Raw genomic sequence first — 18,908 nt, forward strand, 5'->3', positions numbered from 1 at the left:
GTACCAGAATTCTCACTGTTTATCGGTTTAGGAGAGGTGTCTACTCTAGAACACATAGGGCGATTCACGTTGCAAAGTGGTGATGTAACCGATTACCATAAAATGAGACTTTTCCCTAGTTCGTTAACAGGAGTAGCTTTCTCCTGGTTCATCAACTTGCCAGCGAACTCTGTTCAAACATGGCAACAACTGGAACAGTTGTTTCACGCTCAGTTTTATAAAACTGAGTCTAAAGTCACTTTGGCTGATTTGGCGAATCTACGTCAAATGCCAAATGAATGGGCAGAAAGTTTTCTCCAAAGGTTCAAGACAGCAAGAAGCAAGTGTTTTGTACCTCTGCCCGAAAAAGAATTTGTCAAGATCGCTCAAGGCTGCTTGAGCTTTGATTTAAAAAAGAAGTTTCAGGACAAGGAATTTCCTGACCTTTTCCAGTTGAGTACGAATGTAATTAGGTATGAGCGACTGATAAGAGAAGAAGAACAAATGAAAAATTCTAGTAAAAGGACTTATTACAAAGACCCAAATTTTGACGTTCATACCATCGACGACGAGTCATACGATCAGGCCGAAATGTGTTTGGCCGAATTGGTCAAAGGGGATACATATACTTGTCCCATAATGGCCAAGCCTAGACCATCGGGCAAAGATGAGCCCATAAAGGAGGGAAACATAGAGGCTAGAACGTTCTCGTTCGATGTGACCAAAGCTGACCTTATATTCGATAAATTATATAGGGATAAGCAGATAAGATTGAGCGATAAGCACAAATTGCCAAACCCTGAACAAATTAAGGGTAAAAAATATTGTAAATGGCATAATGCATGGTCACATCTGACTAACAATTGTTTGGTTTTCCTTCATGTATTGCAGGATGCCATTGAATCAGGACGAATTACGTTCGATGATAAGAAAAAGATGGCAGTGGATGAGAATCCTTTCCCATAGCCACTTGGAGTGAACATGGTAACATCTGGATTCAAGAACAAGTTACCAAAATTCAAATTGGTCGTAGATGACGGAGAAGAAGATCCTAGACCACGTCCCAGTGTCTTTGAACGAATCAAAGGAAAAGAACCAAAAAAGGACGAAAACGTCCTGTGTGCAAGGTGTAAAAGGGAAGTAAATGGAGACACGGAGAAACCAGGGACATGGCAGCATCCTCATCGTCCTGCCTTCTTCCCAAACATTCAGCCTGGTAGAGGGCGAGGTACATCATTCTATAGAGGACCGCCTTTTGAAAGGCAGTTCAGACCAGCAGATACTGGAAGAACATTTAGGCCGCAACCTCGCCGGCCAAATGTATGACATTCATTCTAGTACAGTGCAGGAAGGGCCATACCCTTCGATGATATGACTAGGACCCAACAAAGGCGTTTCCAACGAAATTACGGACGGATGATGAGGCAGCAACAAGGAATGCCACATCCTAAAGCGCCTATACTACTCAAGGTAACCAATCAAAACGTCCTCGAAGGTAGTAAAGAAATCAGTACAGATGAATCAATGAAGGAACTGCCAGAAACCTCTTCTTTGAGATCAAAGTTTGAGAGGGACAAAAGGAATGAAGAAGATCCAGATCAGCCCCTTGCTATCTAATTCGGTACGTTGCCTCCTGTCGTGGCCAATAATTACCTACTGGCCAATGAATTCAAGAATAAGGAAAAGGAAGAAGAGAGGAAGGACAACGAAGGAGAAGCCTGTGTGTTGGTATGTGAAGAAGGCCAGACTTCTGGAGAGGCCTACAACGATGAGGAGGACGATGGGATGACAGACATTGAAGAAGAAATCGATCTAGAAGCAGAAAGGAAAAAGAGAGGAGTATCGCGCAATACTCTGTTTAAGCAACTATATCAAGAGGGGGTTCGCGAAGTAGACTTGTTGGGGGAGCCATCTGGGAGTCCTTTCGATTTCTACGTACTGTATGGGACACCCAAAAGGAAGAAGAGAGTGCCTCGCTCTGAATGGGTCGCCTCCAAGAATAATGCCCCCTCCCACAGGCTGGATAACTGATGAGGAAGCATTAGAAAAAAGTAAGAAGGAAGTTTAGGAGACAGAGGATCAGCGTGACATACTGCACGTCGACTTATCATAGGGGGATAATTCGACAGAAAACAAGCAAGAGGTAGAAATAGAGGCTGTCGAAAAGGTTATTTTTAAACGGCCAGCCATGAAATTGACTAAACACTTGAGGCCATTATACGTTAAAGCTCTAGTTAACGGCGTCCCAGTGGCAAAAGTGCTTGTCGACAATGGAGCAGCTATAAACACCATTCCATCCAGGATGATGAGAAAGTTCGCAAAAACAGAGGGTGACATGATTCCTACAAAAGTCATCCTCACTAGCTTCAATGGAGGAGCAACTTCAGCTAAGGGAGTTATGTCATTAGACATAACTATAGGTATGACTACTAGGACCACTGTCTTCTTTATAATAGATGGTCCCACTAGTTACAATGTGCTCCTAGGAAGAGATTGGATACACGAAAGTCGTTGTATACCCTCGTCGCTCCATCAATGCCTGATCTTTTGGAATGACAAAGGCGAAGCAGAGGTGGTACAGGCCGATCATAGGCCTTTTGTTTCAGAAGCAAACTCAGTGGAAAAGTTCATGTATGAGGGAAACTATGGACCTGTCAGGGTAGTACAAGACGGAGAAGAAACTCAGGTTGTCGCGCAAAGCGAAGAACCGTTCTCAGTGGATGCACTCACCGAGATGTTCAAACAGATGAGGCTAAATATAGTGGCCTTGGAAGAGCTAGTAATTGGCAAAAGAATAATCAAGGAGTCTTGAATGGACTTTAAGTTACAAAAGCAAATAGCCGACATTCAGGCCTTCAAAGCCAGACTGATGGCTTCAATAAGGAATGCAATGACAAGGCGAAGCAAGAGACCGCCCTAAAAGCACTGAAGGACAAGTTGGCAGTATTCGAGTTAGAGCAAAGTATTGGCTGAGAAGTCAACAAGGTGGACTGTTTGGAAGAGGAAACACTTACAAGAGAACTGGACGACGAAGTGATGCGGATTGCCAAACCTGGATACGCTCAAGCACAAGACCCTCTGATCAAAGTAAATATTGGCGATGAAGGAGAAGATCACCCAACGTTCATCAGTCAGATGCTCGACCAAGAGGTTAGTAACAAATTAATCGCTTTGTTAAAAGAGTACAAAGATTGTTTTGCTTGGGAATATGAACAAATGCCTGGTTTAGATAGAGACTTGGTGGAACATAGGTTACCAACTAAGCCTAGTTTTAAACCTCATAGGCAACCTCCAAGGCTTTTTGCTCCTAATGTACTCACTGAGATTAAGAAAGAGATAGAGCGATTATTGAAAGCAGGTTTTATAAGAACAGCCAGATATGTTGAATGGTTGTCGAATGTTGTGCCAGTACTAAAAAAGAATGGTAAACTAAGGGTGTGTATAGACTTTAGAAATTTAAACATAGCCACACCCAAAGATGAGTATCCAATGCCCACGGTGGATTCTTTAGTAGATTCAACTGCCGGACATGTCATGTATTCTTTCATGGATGGGTATTCAGGATACAATCAAATCTATATAGCTGAAGAAGACATACACAAAACTGCCTTTAGATGCCCTGGGTCTTTAGGATATTTTGAATGGGTGGTTATGCCTTTCGGCCTAAAAAACGCAGGGGCAACTTATCAAATGGCTATGAATTTAATCTTTCATGACATGATAGACAAGTTTGTTGAGGTGTATGTAGACGACATAGTGGTCAAGTCCATTAAAGAAGATGACCATTTCGAACAGTTAAGATGTTCGTTTGAACGAATGAGGCAATATATGCTAAAGTTGAATCCCTTGAAGTGTGCATTTGGTGTTAATGCAGGGAACTTTCTTGGTTTCTTAGTACACAAGAGAGGGATTGAACTTGATAAAAATAAAGCGAAGGCTATCTTAGAAGCCAAACCACCTAGCAACAAAAAGGAGTTGCAAAGGTTTCTAGGCCAAGTAAATTTTCTAAGACGCTTTATTTCTAACTGTGCAGGGCGAACTAAAGTCTTTTCGCCGCTATTAAAGCTGAAAAATCAGGACGAATTCGTCTGGAAAGAAGAACATCAAAAGGCTTTTGAAAGTCTGAAGACATATCTATCAAGTCCACCAGTGTTGGTGTCACCAATCCAAGGACGACCGATGAAAGTGTACGTGTCGGCTGAAAAAGAATCAATAGCTGGAATGGTCGCGCAGGAAAACCAAGTTGGTGAAGAAAGGGCAATTTACTATTTAAGTAGACGGTTAACGAAATGTGAATGCAATTACTTTGCTGTTGAAAAATTATGTCTTACATTGTATTTCACATGTACAAAACTAAGGGCTTACTTACGGCCCGTAACCGTTTATTTAATTTCTAAGGTAAATTTAGTTAAGTATATGTTTTCGCGCCCTATTTTACACCAAATGGTAGGCCTTTGGCTACTAGCTTTATTAGAATTCGAAATACAATATATACCTCAAAACGCAGTAAAAAATCAGGCTTTGGCTAACTTTCTAGCCGATCATCCATGCCTTGACATGCCTGAATAAATCGAATTAGAAATCAATTCGTTCGAATTAAAACCTTGGGTGTTGTATTTCGATGGGTCAAAAACCTCTAAAGGTGCAGGAGTAGGAGTAGCGCTAATCAATCCTTTAGGGATTTGCTACAAGTTTGCATTCACCTTAGACAGAATGTGTACCAACAATCAGGCCGAATATGAAGCCTTAATTGTAGGCCTAGAACTAATGATAGATATGGGAGTAAGAAATGTGATCGTTAGGGGCGATTCTCAATTGGTGGTCCATCAATTGATCGGTGATTTTAAATGCTAAAGTGATTCCATTATAAGTCAATACGAGATCGCCCCAGAATTACTAGAAGAATTCGATCAAGTAGAACTCCAATGCGTTAATAGGATATATAACGACATGGCAAATGAGTTAGCCCAAATGGCATCAGGATACTCAAAGGTTTTGAATTGGAAGTCTACTTGTGAATATGGAATCATATTGCCCGTATTCAAAGAAGGGCGAGAAAAATTGAACTTCACTGTATACAAGATGGAGATGCAGTGGATTGGCGAACAGAGATTAAAGGGTTTCTTAAAGAACCTAATGGAGGGATTAGCAGGAAGACAAAGCTATGTTTGTTGAATTACACACTAATAGATGAAGAGTTGTTTAAGAAAAGCTCTGATGGTGTATTACTAAAGTGTGTAAGTTTGCAAGAAGTCAAGACGATCATGGCTGAAGTGCACGAAGGGATATGTGGAGCTCATCAAGCTGGCCATAGGATGAGATGGTTAATTATTAGGAGTGGATATTTTTGGCCAAAGATGGGAGAACTATGCGTTCAGTATGCAAAAAGTTGTTTAGCATGCCAAAAGCATGGTCCAATACAAAGAGCGCCAGCACGAGAGATGACACCTATTATTAAACCTTGGCCGTTCAAAGGTTGGGCGATAGATCTGATAGGGAAGATCTACCCTCCATCGTCCAAGCAACATACTTTTGTTATAGTTGCAACCGACTATTTCACCAAATGGGTAGAGGCGGTACCTTTGAAAGAGATCACCCAGAAGAATGTTATAGAGTTTATCCGTGATCACATTATTTATAGGTTTGGAATTCCACAAACTTTAATGGTAGATCACGGAACATCTTTGAATGGGGATCAAGTGAACAAATTTTTGAGCGAGTTTGGGGTTAAATTAGTAAACTCCACACCGTACTACGCTCAATCCAACGGACAAGCGTAATCTTCTAATAAGATTCTAAAAAATATCATCAGAAAGATGATAGATAAAAAGGCCAGAAATTGGCACGAATGTTTGAACAAGGCCTTATGGGCTTATAGAACATCACCTCGGTCAAGTACCAAAGTTACTCCTTTCCAACTTGTTTATGGACAGGAGGCCGTTTTGCCTATGGAAATCAACGTGCAATCGATTCGAGTGTGCTTGCAACATAAGTTGAATGATGATGAGTATGCCGAATCACTAGTTCAAAATTTATTGAGTTTAGACGAATTGAAGTTGGACGTCTTAGATAGGCTGCAAGTTCAAAAGAAAAGAATGGCTAAGTTTTATAATAAAAAAGTCATAGCCAAGTCGTTCAGCCTGTGTGAACTAGTTTGGAAGACGATACTCCCTCTGGATACCAAGGATCCAAAGTACGGGAAGTGGTCGCCCAATTGGGAAGGACCATACAAAATAAACAGTGTGTTGCCCAATGGGGCGTACCACTTAGAAGATTTAGACGGCACCAAGCACGTAAGGTTCATTAATGGCAAATATTTGAAAAAATATGTTCTTTCTTTATGGGAATGTGAACAGATAAAAACATAACTAAACATTTTGAACGATCAAAAGATAATAAGGTCAGAGCGAAATACGTTCGAATAAAGTTCTTTATTATCAAACGTTCATTACAAGAATACAAAAGATACAAATAATGGATATGCTACAAAATACAACTAAAGTAAGATGATCTCTCGGTTGATCGCTGAGTAAGCTTCACACCGCCTTCCTAAATGCATCGCTGCAATGGTGGGATTGACGAGTAAGAGGGTATACTGGTCCCACCACCTTCCTAAATGCATCGCTGCAATGGCGAGCAAAGAGGCTGAGAAGCACTCTCAGCAGGCAAGCTGAGAAGCACTCTCAGCAAGCAAAGTGGCCCACAAGCAGCCCAAAAATTGCCTTCCATCATTGACTCCTTGTGGAGAACAAAGAGACGATGGGAAGAATTTTGCAGGAAAGAACTTCGCTGCTGGCCAGAAAATATTTCCTCTACCTCCCATACCAAAGGTGACATCAAGGTAAATAGTAAGGTGGGCGGACTAAATAGTCCATTTTTGGATCAGATTGATCGTCAGAATGCCAAGAAATGGCAGCAAATTGGTTTCGAAGAAGAAAATGAAGAGATGAAAAGATGAAGATGAAAAATACGAAGCATTTATAGGGGGGTGAAGATGAAGAGACAGAATATGAACAGCCACATTTCTGTCTAATAAACGGAATTAAATAGCCCAAAGTCTTGGGAAAAGTGGTGGAAATATTAAAAGGAAATGGACAAGATTCTTAGTGCAAAGCAGTTAAGTGCTTAAAGGATTGATGACTAAAAAATAAACGTCAAATAAATGCACAAGAAGTTAATGTTCATTAATGATGAACAAAATTACAAAGGGAAAAATCGAATTACAAAAGAAAAAGACATCGCATGTCTTAATTACAGTCTACCCCATATGGAACGAATTCGTTCCCCAAGTTTTTTCCAATCCTCGTTCTGTCGAGAGGAAGTGATGTTCAATTCAGCTGCGATGTCATCATCATCAACTTCCAACTTCTTGTACTGCTCGACCAAGGACTTAGTTCGCTCAATTCCCTGGGAGGCGTTGCGCTTTTTAGCAGCCATCCTCGCCCTGCAGTCGTCCATTTTAACTTGAAGTTCCCTCATTTGAGCAGCCAAGTTAACCATCAAAGAGTCTTCAATCATGACTTCGGAAGAGATTTCTTTCAACTCGTCCTCAACCTTATTAATCTCCATGCGCAAAGACTCTTTCTCAGCTACAGCTCGAAGATATTGAGTACGCTTGGCCTTTAGTTCAGCATTCTTGGCCAGCATAGAAAGGACCTCGGAGTGGATAACCTTCAACGTCGCTTTAAAATCGGCAGAAAGATTGAGCGACGGAAGCGTCAGTGCTTGCTCCAACTTCGCACTTAAGTGCTCAAGTTCATCCTTGTGCCTGGCAGCACTAGCCCTTCCAATATCCATATCCATGAAGGATATGTACTCAAATATTGATTCCTTCAGGAACTTCAAGTCCTCCTCTGAAGAAGCAGCAGGACGATCAGATGGAGCAAGGCGAGACGTCTGGACTTGCCCCCAGGAAGCGAATAAGTTTTGGATAGAACGCACAATCCTGTCAGCATCCTGCGAAGAAGATTGCCAATATCAAAAATCCTCACTATAACGAACAAGGTGGAAATAGAAATGAAGCAAAGACTACCTCGTCGACAATCGTAGAAGATGGCGTGCCCTCAGCCAAGCCTGCCACCAACGACTCATCCATTCGTGAGGACTTCCCCTTGTCCGAGCGAGAAGATGTTGCCACAACGGGCAAGAGTAACAAATCAGAAACCAATAGCACGAGCAAAGGTAAGACATTAAAAACTGAATTACCTTCTGCTTTGATATTTGGGGGGTCGACGCCTTGAGAAGAAGGTGGCTCATCCATGGGTTGTGATGAGGATTCTGGGACTGAAGATGTCTCTTTAAGCGTAGCCCCCTCATCAACCGGTTTGGATGAAGTAGCCTCAGCAGAAGATGATGGAGCAGGAGTTGTCGATGTCAAAGCCTTTAAAGGAGAGATTGGACTTTTCTGAGAAATCTAAAAGATCATCAGCACACAGAAAAGCTTCAGGTGTGGAAAAGTATACTTGTAAGTAAACCAATTTAATTACCTTCCTCTTGCCAATAAGAGGGGCATCATCATCATCATCGACATCATCCTCCAAAATGGGAGATGTTGAGGCTGGCCGTTTGCGGCTTGGAGTACTCTTGACCGTAGTAGGCTTGGCAGGGAGGGAAGAAGATGGACGAGCAGATTGTTTAGTGCGACGAGATGGAGAGGGGCTCCGAACAGACAAAGGAGTGACCAAAACAAGAGGAGGAGAAGAAATACTCGGTTGGTCTAATGAATGAAAGGCACGATTGGCCTCAGTCGCAAATAATCTGCGCTTAACCGATGGCCAGAGTTGTTCAAAAAGAGGGTAAATGACGTGACTAGAATTGAAAGGGCCCAATGAAAAATGACTGGTTAAAAGGAGATTACGAGCATCTATAGCCTCTGCCTCTGCCTCCGCTTTAGTAATGGTAAGAAAACGGTCAACTAAATTCTTTCAATAGCAAGGAGGAATAGGCCAAGTTTGGCCAAAACCAAGCTGGCGAGCAAAAAATTGGGGAGCATAATCTCTACCCCTGCCTTGGCATTAGTCCCAGTTAGAATGTCATGAAATAGCTCACTCCCAGTTAAAAACTGGATCCAAGTGAGCTGGGAGGTACTCGCGTTATCTATAGTGGAAGGGCGATGTACATAGTTTGGCGTCAAGAAAGGAGGAAAAGGAAAAAAGGAAGAGATTGAATCTAAAGAATAAAAGAATGAAAAAATGTCCCTTCTGGACATATTTACAGGAGTTAAGGGCTCCATAGCTAGCCCGTAACAACTAGCAGAAGGACGAGAAATGGATGGGGCACCAAGCGATGGAAAATAGGATCTCAACCACAGTTGAGTAAACCAAAGAGGTCCACTGCTAGTAGGAGATGCGCCATTCTTCAATTGAGCTTGGAGAGAGGTCATGTCTCTATAAAGGGCAGCCAGAAACAAAGAACATAAATTCAAAGGCCTGCCACGCGCTAATTCGTGCGCTATAGGTAAATAACTCAGAGAGGGCTTTATACTTGGCACGCACAAAATATATTTACAAAGCCAAACTAAAAGGAAAGTCACTCGCTCAGTATGGGTAGGCTCAGCACTCGAATGATTGTGGAGGGTCTGCAGGCTTGAATAAGAGTCGGTATAGTTTTTACCAAACTTTGGGACGCCACCAGAAACTAAGATACCTGGGAAAATGGCATCGCCCAAAGGTGGTAGATTCACCAGGGCCCTAACATCCCTTAACGTAATAGATATGGGGCCAAGAGGGAAAATAAAGGTGTTATACTCAGGGGACCAAAAACTCAAAGCAATCGAAAAGAGCGCTGAATCAAAAGTAGGGGGGCGAATAGAGACTTCTAACAAATCAGAAATCCTAGCGCTATCAAAAAGTGCCTTAGTAGGACCATGACCCACAAGACGAGCATGCCACCTACGAAAAGTTACGTCAGATTTAGGCCAAGTGTGAATACCTCTTTCGCGAAGTGGCCCCAGCGGTAGAGAGTTCACGAATGGAGGACCCTGAGTGCAAGGAAACAGCTGACTCACCGCCGCCTGTTCGACTACCTCTACATTGTTGAAGAAAGGACCCAAGTAGAACTCGTTACGTCCAACGTCGGCGGGTGCGAGAAAACTTGGGGTTATGTATGGGCGACTCAGAAGTCTCTGAAAGTCATCAAAACTAAAGGAATCGCTAGCTTGAGATTGTGAAGCAGCCATTGGAGAAGAAACGAAGCTTTTCAGGGTTACGTAGCAAGGAAGCAAAAGATGAACAGTGAGTCGTGAAAGAGACGCAAAAAATATGAGGCGTGGTTTGGTAGCAGTGAAATGGCGTGTTTGAGGTTTATAAGGGTTTGCAAAACGACGTACTTTTTCAAGTTATAGAAGGAAACAATGATTGAAAATCTTGGGAATTTTGAATGTTGCTGGAAACACGAAGTGAATATGGCAAAATTCAATAATTATTATTAATTCTGCCATATTGGGGGGTAATTGTTGACACATAAAAATTCAGCCCAAATCGAACAGCCCAAGGAGCGAAGCCCAATTAGAGGATCCCCAAATCAGGTAGCCCAAAGAACGAAGCCCTATCGAACAAATCAAGATGAAGGCCCAAATAAGGAGGCCCAAGAATGCGGTAACGCCATTGCCCAAGTTTGCAAGTCGCCTAGAATCTGAACAAATAGAGTGTCATACGATTGCCCAGAGCTGTTACTCTATTCTCGCCCAAACCTTCAAGTCGCCCAAGGTATCAACAAACATAACGCATCGTGGTTATCAAGAAATGCAGTTATCAAAGCAGTTGTTAAAGCAGCCCTATCACCTTCCACGATTCAAGGAATTCAATCGAAAGCGGTTGAACGATGAAAGGTAATGGAAGCAGTTAAAAGGCAGTTTTCATGACAAAATGGCCACTACGAAGAAAGTGGGTAGTTATAGGACGATCAAGCAGTTTTTAGAGTAGTTAATCACAAAGAGATCGTCTATGAAGTATAAAAGGGAGAAAAGACATAGAAGCAAAGGACCGAATCAAAAACTCTCGAATAGAGAACATGTAATTTTCATTTCCTTAGTTTTTAGACTTAAACACTTTTCTTTCTGTAACTCGTGTGCTTGCGCCCCTTGAAGGCACGTTGTTTTCCATTTCCAGTTGTAAAGTTCATCGCCAATAAAAGAACATCCCTTTTTGGGATTTTGTCTCAAGAGATTTCGTCCCTTACACAATCGTCTGATCCTTTTTAATTGTTAGCGACTAACCCGCGCGAAACACTTATCTATTGCTTGGAAATTTTTGAAGCCTTGTCGACTTGTATAATTGTGGCCTAGTTAGCTTATATGATTGGTTATTGTAGGATCAATTGCACAAGCGCACGTAGAAATTGTATTAAAAACTTTAATTATGAGATGATTGATAATATTTATTTGAATATGGAGTTCAATATTCCCATCATGTTCATATTTGTATTAGCGTGTAATTTGATGATCATGTTAATATTTGTAATAGCGTTTGATGTGAAATTTTTGTTTTAGGGTCGGGAGTTGTGAGTCTTGTGACAGTGGAATTCTTAAAGGTATAACTCCGCAGTTTTCGTCGAAATTCTACTTGTTAGGTAAGCAATGGCTTGCCTTAACTTGTTATTGAAGAAATTGAAAATGTTTGAAACCTTGTCGGCTTATATAATTGTGGTCTGGTCAGCTTATATGATTGATTATTAAAAGATCAACAATTGCACAAGCGCACATAATAACTATATTAAAAACTCTAACTGTGTGATGATTTGAGATATTTTATAATTATTTTTTAGGTTAATCATTGGGCATCAGATATAGACTCATACAACATGCCTCCTAAATATGAGTCTGGTGCTCAAAAGAGAAAAATAAAACGGAATGAAATTTCATTAATTCAAAGTTAAGCAGGGGATATTGGCAAGTACTTTAAAATCAACAACGTGAATACGTTGAATGAGGATGAAATAGAGATTCAACCTGCATGTGTTAATGAAGTAGATGATAAAGATGAAGAAGTGAGTCAACCTGCCTACGTTAATGTAGTAGATGATAAGGAAGAAGAGGTGATAAAACCTGCATGTGTTAATGAAGAAGATGACAAGAAAGAAGAGGGTTGATTTTCTCTAAATTTGGATGATCCCGAGAATTAGAAAATCATTGATCAGAGAACAAGGGATTACTTAGTTGAAAGGGGTCCAAAAATATTTGATGATATCTCGTTTCCAAAAGATTGTACAAATAGGCATTTTGATTCTTCACAATATAAGCAATTGCTACGAAATGAGCAAACAATTGATAGAAGATAGCTAGTATAATCAATATCTATGGACATGATCTTTTGCTTTTGTTGCAAGTTGTTTAAAACACCCAAAAATGTTACCAGAGTTGGCCAACTTGGTAACAATAGATTCAAAGATTGGCATAATTTGCATCGGTCTATTAAAAGTCATGAAGGAAATGGAGAGCATTTATGTTGAATGACTAGCTGAATTGAATTGGAAAATAAGCTTCGAACAAAAACTACAATCGATAAAAGCGTTGAATTGTTGATTGATGCGGAAAGAGAATATTGGAGGCATGTATTAATAAGGATAATCGCTATTGTAAAAAGACTCGCCAAAAACACCTTGCCATTTCGAGGAGATGATGAGAGGCTAAATGTTGAGAATAGTGGTCTATTTTTACAAATAGTGGAAATAGTTAGTGAATTTGATCCAATAATGAAAGAGCACATTCGGTGGGCTAATACAAAAGAGATTCAATACACATATCTTGGCAAAAAAAAAATTTCAAAATGAGTTGATACAGTTGTTGGCTAATGAGGTGAGAAGTGCAATTGTCAAGAAAGTTAAACATGCAAAATATTTCGCAGTTATACTTGATTGTACTCCAGATGCAAGTCACGAGGAGTAGATGTCGTTAATAGTACGATTTGTAGATGATTCGGCAAACTTACCTACAGTTGAAGAATATTGGCTTGAATTTTTTAAGGTAGATGACACAACATGACTTGGACTTACAACCAAGCTTCAAAAGGCTTTGATCAAACTTGATCTGGATATTGATGACATTAGAGGGCAAGGGTATGATAACGGATCTAACATGAGTGAAAAGCACAAAGGTGTGCAAAGAAGAGTACATGAAATGAATCCCTGAGCTTTCTATACTCCACGTGGCGCTCATAGTCTAAATCTAGCATTATGTGATATGGTAAATTGTTGTTCCAAAGCTGTATCCTTCTTTGGAGTGATGCGACGCATCTACACTTTGTTTTCATCTTCTACCAAGAAATGACAAATTTTTAAAGATAATGTAAAAGGGTTAACAGTGAATCTATTGTCACAAATATGTTGGGAAAGTCATGTTGAGATTGTGAAGCCTATAATGGAGTGAACTGCACAGATAAGAGAAGCATTACTTGATTTGGTAGAAACTAACGAAGGTCCTAAAGTAAAGAGTGAAGCCGAGTCGTTGGCAACACATGAACTTCAAAATTTTGAGTTCTTGCTTGGCATGGTAATCTGGTACAGGCTATTGCATGCAGTCAATATTTTGAGTAAATTTCTTCAAACCGAATCAATGGATATTGATCATGCTATCGATCTATTGCAATGACTTGTTTCATTTCTTGAAGATTATAAAGAAATTGGATTTACCATTGCCATGGATGAAGCGATAAAAAAGGCAAACGAAATGGAAATTGAAGCTGTATTTATAGAAAAACGCATAATTCGAAGAAAAAAGCAATTTGATGAAAACTGTAGTAATGAGGTAAAGCAATCAGCAGAAAAATCATTTAGAGTTGAGTACTTTGTTTTTATAATTGATCAAACTCTATCTTCTCTGAGGACTTGATTTGAACAATTCAAACAATATGATGATATATTTGGATTTTTATTTAATTTGAAGATGTTAAGGAGTGCAACTTTATCAAGTTTGTTGAACTCTTGTATGAATCTTAAAAAATATCTTGAACATGATGAGCTTTCGGATATCAGTGGAGATGATTTATGCTCGGAGTTACAAGTCTTGAAGATTTATTTACCAAATGAAGTAACAAGAGCAATTGAAGTGCTACACTATTTGAAGACATTGGATATTTGTTTCCTAAATACTTATATTGCTTACAAAATTTTGTTAATCGTACCGGTTACAATTGCATTTGCGGAAAGAAGTTTCTCGAAATTGAAGTTGATCAAGACCTATCTCTGATCAACTATGTCATAAGAAAGATTAAACGGGTTGACTATGTTATCAATAGAAATAGAAATGGTTGAGCAGCTAAGTTATTCAGATTTGAATGATGTTTTTGCTTCTAAAACAGCAAGACGAATAGTATTTAACTAATTGTTTGAAATTTTTGGTTTGATGTTTTATAATATAAATCGTTTCTATGATATATTTCGTTATTATTTTAATGTTAGTTTTTTAAGTTAGCAGTGAGTCGCATAATATACCTTTGAATTTTGTCACTGAGGAGCCTAATTTTCATCGTTCGTCTCAAGGCCCATCAAATATAGGACCGGCTCTGTCCACACCCTCACATAGGGTGGGACTCACGTGAGGTTACCGACTCACAACTCATTGGAGTGCGTGGGCTACTTTATGCCACATGATGCTCAATTTTAAAAAATTAAATCACGCTACATGAACATAAAGTTTGACATAATATCACGTGACATTTTATCACTGGACAATTTTAAATACAGTAAACTTTTCCATCCAATCACTTTCTTCCACATACAATTACATCAAAATTTCTGTCAAATTCTTTTGATAAAGTGGCATTAACCATTTATTCAAATCAAAGTCAAATGCATGTCACCTCATCATTTATCAAAGAATGTGTAAAAATACCCTTCAACTTTTTTTTTGACACCTTATTAATCTGTAAAAGATTATGTAAATGGTGATGTATAACAAATATTTTTCTATAATATTAGGTTTTTTTTTTCTTTATTTACACAGATAACGTTTCTATAACTTCTTATACACAAGTAGCATTATTGTTAGTAAATTGGCCAATTCATTGATTGTTTTATTTAAGGTTATTTTGTTATTGATCACCGAACTTTCAGTGAAATCTTAATTGAATCTTTAAACTTTAATTTATTGCAATTAAATCTCTAAATTTCAATTAATTTCAACGCTGGTTACTTTGTTAGTCCCATTTAGGTATGTATGACACCTAGTGAGTGAAAGAGCCTTTTAATTTAGACATGAATAGAGCTATTAGAACATCTTTAATTGCATTCTACCATTGGTATACATGGTGGTGTGTAAGTTAAATATTTTTTTTATCTACGTTAGATTGCTATTAATTTTAAATGCTCACGAAGGATAATGATGTTAATTAAAATAAAGGGGACTAACAAAGTGACTAATATAGATAGTAAATTATAATTAATTGAGATTTTCTGAGTTTTAATTATTAGTTCTTATGACAAGGTGGATGATCAGGCTGGATCCCTCGTGAAAAATTGGTATGGCATTGGGTTAAATATTTCAAAATGAAATTGAATTTTTTTTTTCTTTCAAAAAAACCAATATAATAACTGTATATTAAATATTATTTACTAAAATAAGGAACAAAATTAATTCATTGGGGTCGCTTTAGCTGCTATTAAAGAATGTTGTGTCATTATAATGGATGGAATCTACCATAATCGTATTCCTGTACCTTAGTTAACAAATTTTAGAAAATAAGAAACTCATTATGATAATCCCAATCCTTTAAACAAATATGGATAAATAAAGCCACTTGGTACACATTGTTTGTACATAATTGTGCACATCATCCAAGTTGACAACATGTGATTGATAAAAGGAAAGTGCTGCGTACACATAGCCTTACACTACCCCTCACATGGAGGAAGGTCCACGAATATTTTATTACATGTGAGCCTTCCTCCATGTGAGGGGGGTGTAAGCCTGTGTGTACACCATCGTGTACACATAGCACAACCCTTGATAGAAAGTCTTCTTTAAAAAAAAAAATGTCAAATCAAAGTTTGACACGTGATGGAGTGTACAAAGTTTTACATTATAATGTACATGAAGCATTGTTGAATATGGATTAAATGTTGATACACCAATATCTTCAACTTAGGTGTACGGTGCCGTTTAGGTAAGGTAGGGGAGAGGAGAAATCAATTTCACGCCTACTTCCGTTTGATAAGGCGTAATCTTTTGACATTTTGTGTTAATATTGTAGATGGCTCGTCTCACTTGCGAGCTCGAGCAGCTAAATATTCTTATAGATCATGCGTGCTTGAGTTTTTGGTTCAATTTTTAAAAAAAGGGCGAAAACAAGCATCTCGTTTTGATTCATTTAACAACCCTCAATTTCGTGTTTGATTTTGATTAAAATTTAATTACTTTTGAGTCTGAGAATCGAAAGTTAGATTACCTCATTTATTCTTGATTTTTGATTAAAATTATACAATTAAGTTTCTGTTTGATAAATTTATAAATCATTTTATAAACTAATTAAATTTTATTTTGAACCACGCATTTTCAATATACGGATAAGTACTATGCATTTTTCTACCGTTCATTTTTATCTACTTATAAATTCTTTCCAAATGGAGGCTAAGTTTTGTTTTGGTCCTTAAAATGTATTTTTGTACTCTGAGTCATCATTAAAGCGTTTTTATAACTATATTAGCAATATTAAACTTTAGCATCGATATGCAATTGTGAATACCTTAGCTTGCTATTAAGTTCATATTTGACCCCATTTTTTAAAATTTATTTTCAAAAAAATCATATATTTCATGAAACTTACACGAAATCTACTAAAAAGTTGATTTTTATCAAAATCAGAGAGCTGCTAAAAGAAAGTTCTTAGATGCAATGTCAAAAAAAAAAAAAAAAAAAAAAAAAACAAAAAAACAAAAAAACAAAAAAAGGAAAAAAAAAACCTTGAGAATTAGTCCACTATGCCCATGTTTTTTCTTGATAAAAAATTGTTGCATGTATATAATTTTAAAATCAATAAAAGTTTTAGGTCACGTGAACTAAGAATTGCAGCCCTTGTTTGAGTCCCATTATAAAGCAAAAAATGAATTTTTGAATACTGTATTGATGTAAAATGTGTGGTTTAAAAAGAATAAAAAAATTTAGGATTTACGTGTAATATTATTTTATTGAATAATATGCGATTAAAATGATGTCAAAATACTATTTAAAAAATACATTTTTTTCTAAAGAATGAGGCTCAATCAAGAGCTAAAATTTTGAGAATTACGAGTTTAAAAAATGAGAGTCAAACAAGAACTTTTTAATTGATTCTCATCTTTTTTAAATCAATTAAATATATTTTTCGCTCAAAATTTTAGTAAATATAGCAATTCAATCACACAGAGTGACTATGGTGTCCAATTAAAATGTCCCACACTCTTGTGACCTATGATGTATGAGTTTTAACAATAAAGTTGACGAGATTCTAAAAAATATAGAGTTCAAATTGTACGCTAAAACAAAATTATGTAATACGGATTCAACCAGGGTTAAAATTAGAAAATTAAACGTGTTTTGATCAGTTTTAACACGATGCAATTAATTAATTGCTTAATTTTACTTACCTAATCGATGAGAATAATATATAATTAGCAAATTCTGTTAGGTCTCCTTTTTTTCCATTTTTCTCATATCTTTATAGTACTTTAAAATTTATTATCCATTTAATAAAATTTATAAATTACTTATAAATAAATATATGAACGATCGATAATTTATTTTTATCTATTTATAAATTAAATTGTTTATATATATATAATTTTTCAAGTGGAAGCTAAATAACACAGCCCGTGACGAGGTCAATAACAAAATTACAGGTAAACGCGGGCCTCCTCCGGCCCGTACGCTCAGCCCTAGCCCGAAATAAGTGATGTCTTCTAGCGTCTTCATTTCGAGAAACTTCCCTTAACCCCCTTGTCCACCGTCGACAGGGGACACGTGTCGGCACGCAACTCAAAGTCATAGGAATCAAATATTTGAAAGATAAAAAATAGAGAAATTTTGCATCATTGGTCCGTAATTTATTACTTAAGTAACAAATTTGTTTTTCAACTTTAAAAAGTTGCAAGTTGATTTGGGTTGTAATATATTGTTTGAACTTGTAATCCCTAATTCTTTTTTTAATATATTTTAGACAACTTGGCAAGTCATTCATTCTTAACAATGGAAAGACGCTAAGGTATACGTTGAGATATAAGCTCCATGTTTGGTCCCCATTTTTTCGAAACACATTTTTAATCAAACATTCTCTTACAAAATAATTTTACACACAAATTCACTTTTTTATTTTTTAAATCACTTATTCTTCGATAAAATACTCTTTCAAAATGAATTTTGAACCACAAAAAAAAAAAAAAAGGCTGAAACAAGGGCTAAAAAATATGTAGACGTCTTTCCATTTATTAAGAACAAAGGTTGTGATGATGTGTGAAAAATGCAATTTGAGGGATAGTCAAGGGGGTAGAAAATTCATAATCTCAGTTGATCCTCACAATCTCCAACAGCAGAAGATATCTAAAATCGTCATTGAATTTACATATGGTCCTTATAAAAATGACTCGATTTAAGTTCATTGACAAAGCCTTACTTCATAAAGTTACGCATGAATATCAACCTTACGATTTTTCATTGTTAGCGATTGAATTTCTAACTATAAAGTGGACTGACATGCTCATATCTGATATTTAAAGACCAACAAGTTATTTGGGTAACAGGTTGAGAACCGATAATGTAAATTTTCAAAAAAATTGATTCACATCCCCGTACATATTTTAACCTCGTTTCACCGCTATATAAACACCATTCCCATTACGAACTTGAAGAGAGAACACAACTCTATAGCCGTCTGCTCCCTCAGAAACATCTCTCTTTTCCCTTTATTCTTAAGAAGCCTCTTTAATCTTTTCACAGCATCGTATCTGAATTTATTCTTTTAAAT

General features: G+C 37.6%; 1 protein-coding gene across 5 annotated transcripts in view; it reads right to left on the reverse strand.

Moving 5' to 3' along the window:
• Positions 1-18,908, reverse strand: part of LOC111394366 (autophagy-related protein 18a-like) — a 35,122-nt gene that overhangs the window by 12,062 nt on the left and 4,152 nt on the right. The gene's annotated exons all lie outside the window — the stretch shown is intronic.

The sequence above is a fragment of the Olea europaea genome, chromosome 1 (assembly GCF_002742605.1).
Source record: "Olea europaea var. sylvestris chromosome 1, O_europaea_v1, whole genome shotgun sequence".
Lineage (NCBI taxonomy): Eukaryota > Viridiplantae > Streptophyta > Magnoliopsida > Lamiales > Oleaceae > Olea > Olea europaea.